This window comes from Nannospalax galili, unplaced genomic scaffold (assembly GCF_000622305.1).
Source record: "Nannospalax galili isolate Female #2095 unplaced genomic scaffold, S.galili_v1.0 scaffold453, whole genome shotgun sequence".
Classification (NCBI taxonomy): Eukaryota; Metazoa; Chordata; class Mammalia; order Rodentia; family Spalacidae; genus Nannospalax; species Nannospalax galili.
Genome location: NW_008334081.1, coordinates 1,937,889 through 1,942,163, shown reverse-complemented (window position 1 = coordinate 1,942,163; position 4,275 = coordinate 1,937,889).

Below are 4,275 nucleotides of genomic sequence, written 5' to 3'. Positions count from 1 at the left end.
ATTTTATTATTCTTTCATTGTGGTTTTGGCATGTGAATTTCCTTTGCTGTTTATGATTCTGATGTGAGAATTAAGTTGAAGTATGCTTCTGTTTGTATTATCGGGTACTAGATCCTTTCTTTTTTGATATATGAAGCTGGTTAGTATAGGGTTTAGGTTCTCTCAGGTTTAATTTGGAGGTAACTAATGGCTTCAGATTAGCTATTTAGGGGTACCTACAGAAACCCAATTCAGGTTCCAGTCAGGTACACTCAAGCTTCCTTCACCACATGGAGGCAGGATCCAGGCTCTCTCAGGCAGTCCTGTGTATTGTCAACCCTACACCAGAGGGAGGCCAGAGGAAGGCCAGAACTTGGCACTCTTTGGTGGTCTACTGAGATCCCAGCCTTAGTCTACCAAAGCCAGATGTGCCCTGGGGCCTTGGGAGGGACCTCACAAAATCCCAGGTAGGGGGATGGTATGGCGCAATTAGGGGAAGCTCACCACCATGTGGAGGCAGGATCTGGGAGCTGTCAGGCTGTCCCCTGGGTTCTCAGGCCCACTGGTAGTTGGAAGGCAGAAGGAGGCCAGAACTCGGCACTGTCTGGTGGTCTGCTGAACTCGGATCAGCTACCCTGATGGAGGCCCGAACCCACCCTCTCAGGCTGTCTGCTAGGATCTCAGCCCCAGCCCACCAAAGCCAGATCTTGATGTCGAACTTCTGATCCTCCTGCTTCTATTTCCTAAATTCTGGGATTACAAGTGTGCACCACCACACCCAGCATAACTATGAATTTTATTAGCAACTGTTTCCTATTTGATTTGACTTATAGATGGTGTGAGTGGAATACTTTTATCATGATGGTTTAGAGTCCACACTGACCCAGGAGTGTCCCCTTCCCCGACACCTCCCATGAACCAACAATGACGTTCCTCCTACTTGGTTCCACAGCCGTGTCAGGCTCTGTTCTTATTTTACTGGCAACCTGGACCTCCTATCTGGCTTTGTCTCACAGGCTAAACTCCTGTGAGGGAGCATTCATGTTTAGCAAAAAGAGAATTGGTGTAATACATTATGAGGTATAATACATTGTGTTGTGGGGATGCTGGTAAAGTCCCACTCCTCAAATCTTCGAATCCAGAATGCTGATATTCCAGCATGGGTAAATCGGCTCACAGATACAAGGAAGACCCACTGGGGAGGCAGAGCAGGCCCTGAAGTCAGGAGCCATCAGAAGCCAAGCAGCAGCACCTTGACCCTCTTCCTCTGTCCACATCTGTTTCCTCATTTCTTTATATTAGATGTGCAGGGCAGCCCACAGAAGCAGGGCCAAACCCAATGAGCCTGTCAGTCTCTCTGACTAGCCTGGAGCCCAGATCTCATCCTGTAGTACATGGTCTAGCTGCTTTTCATGACCTTTAAACTACTTCCATGTCCTCTAGTGTGGCCGCCTGCCCCCGCTAACCTGTGGATCTGATGCCCTGCTGTCTTTTCAGAAAACATAACTGAGGTTCTGAGACCCATCTCCCTGAAGCTCCCCATGCCTCTGGATCCGTTGAGACTCAGAACTGAGCTCCCGTCTTCCTTCAGGTGTCCGTAACAAGACAGGAACTTGTGAGTGCTTAGCAGCTCATCATGAAGGTAGGAGACTGTTGTCTGAGGGTCCACGGCTCACAGAGCACAGAGACCCCTAAGCCCTTCCCACCTGCTGAGACACCCTCCCTCCCCTTGTCCCTGCACCTCAGGTGGGTCCCTCAATTTGTCCCCATGTCCTAAAGTGCTTCCTTTCCTAAGCATCAATATTGACCTCCCCAGTGTGGATGTGGAGCTTGCTGGTCAGTAAGTGACAGCAATCCTTCCCACAGCTCAGAAAGTGAGTCCTGCCCACAGCTCAGAAGGTGAGTCCTGCCCACAGCTCGCTGCTGGCACTAAGATCCCCCTCATCTCATATTTTCACCCCTAACCCTCAGGTAAAGTTACTTTGAACTTGTTTCTGTGTGGACAAAATACCCGGTGAATCTCCGCACAAAGCCCAAGCTCATTAGGACAGGGAGCTGGCTGTGGCCATGCTGGGTGAAGGACAGGAACCTCAGCACCTACTCAGCTGTGCTACCCTCAGTCCAGACAGCAATAGAACTTTCCCAGCGTTCTTCGCGCCCTTGAAGCGCCCCCTCTTCTTAGCTCCCCTGCTGAACTGTCATGGACAAAGGTAGGGCTCAGCCTTGCCCTTTCCTAACCATCAGGGAACTTGTATGATAGCCAGACACTCTCGCTGCACTTAGGTACTAGAGCTCAAGTGGAACAGACCATGACTGGCAGAAAGGAAGCAGTGAAATATCTCTGTGGACCTGTGGACCAGGACAGGTGCTGCTCCTGGCCTCCTTTGTAATAGCAGTCTTTTGGATCTCGAAGACATAACTGGCTTGTGTGTAACTGGTGGTTGTTTTTACATTTCAAGCACCTAGCAGACTGGTTACAAAGGAGACAAAGGTTTACCATCTGGCCCTCTATAGAAAAGGTTGGCCTTTGCTGATCCAGACCCCTGGCTTTGCAGCCTGCTACTGGAATTAACCAAAACCAGCAGGTCTCTGAAAGCCACCTACCTGCAGACCTCTGGGCCAGTGATCCCAGCTTACCTAAGAGGCAGCATCCTGCCAGGGCTTTAGGAAGGGCACAGCTCACACTGTGGGAGGCTGACATGACAGATGGATGTGCCCTCCCTGTCTGCTTTCAACTGCTCTGGCATAAGAGGCAACACTTCGTCTTTTCTTCTCAGCTAGACCTTGTGCATGGCCCAACTCTCTTGGGCCTCTCACTGCTGGCCACCACAGTTTCACAAAGAATGATGAAACAGGGCAGAAAAGCATAGGCTGCACCTACAAACAGCACTCTCTCTGACCCACAGGAAGTACTATACGCTGCTGTCCATTCACGGCACAAATCCAGTCTCATTTCACAGGCTGAGCAAAGATGTCAGAATATTCTGACATCTACTCTACCTGACACCCAGTCCAGAGCAGACGCTAGTTTCCTCAGACCTCATCTTTAATCACCTAACATGGCTCGAACCCTATCACAGCTGGGATGCAGCTCAGTGACAGTGCTCACCAAATCCTCTCACAACCCTACCTCAGGCTCCTCACAGAGCAATGGCCAGGATCCTCCCACCACGTACAGATCCCCCTTTCTTCCCCTGCCAGCAAGTAGCAAACATTGCACCATTGGTGAGTTGGTGACGGGGCCTTCAAGGCAGTCTGGCATTGGCACTGTGATGGGGCTGGCATGTTATTGGTAGATAGTGAAGTTTGGTCAGCGCTCACCAGGATTTCCAGGTTCTTGTGTCCTAAGAAAAGAAACTGAACAGGAACAAGCAAATTGTGGTAAAGCAGAGGCCGTTAAGGAAGAAAGTACCTTCAGGGAGGAAGTGGGCCAGAGTTTAAAGAAAGATTAGACGTTTAGTGCACCCAGACCTTGCAGGCCACCCTCTACTGGCTGTCTGTTGACTTTGGTGGGGATGGGGTTCCAGTGATTCTTGCTGCCAATTGGTTTCCATTATATACTAATTTAGACCTGACTCTCCTACCACAATCACAGCTGTCGCTAAGGCCATCGGTGACCATTTGTCATATTCCCAGCTCCAGGTTCCAAGGCCACCAATCGGCAGCAGATTCTAATAATCTTGGATTGGTTGCTTTAACCCAGTCCTCTGCAAGGGTCTGATGCCATGTCCAGCTGGAGAACAGCAAAGCCTGTAATCTTCTCTGAGTACCTCAGGCCTGTGTCAGGAGGTGACTGGAGTCTGTCTCCCTGCACTTACCTGGCCTGGCACTCCATGAGGTAAAGATGATGAGGTGGCGAAAGTGGTGAGTCCAGATAATGGGGTCAAAGCTTAGAATTGTCCTGGCCACCACTCAAGGGGACAGCAGCAGCACAGGAAGCATCTCTCCTCCCTCTGACCCTGAGCAGTTGGGCAGAGGTCAGGGAGCAGGAGCCTGTTGATCAGAAACAGCCATCTGAGGCATTAGGGGCCATAGTGCTGAGCTGCCTTTTGGGCGAAAGGCATTGACATAAGGCAGTTTGGGCTTCCACATCCCCAAGGAAGGGACAGGGGCTGCAGAGGCCAGAGCCTCTCCCCACCTACCCTAGACCTTCCTGAGCAGTTGGGGTACTTAGAGACTGTTTTAGCTGAGATGCATGATTCCCCACAAAGAAGCAAAGCTCAGGATGAAAGCTTGGCATCTGTGCCTTCACGGTGTTTACCTAACCTGTCTCATCTCCTTCAAGGCTGAAGCGCA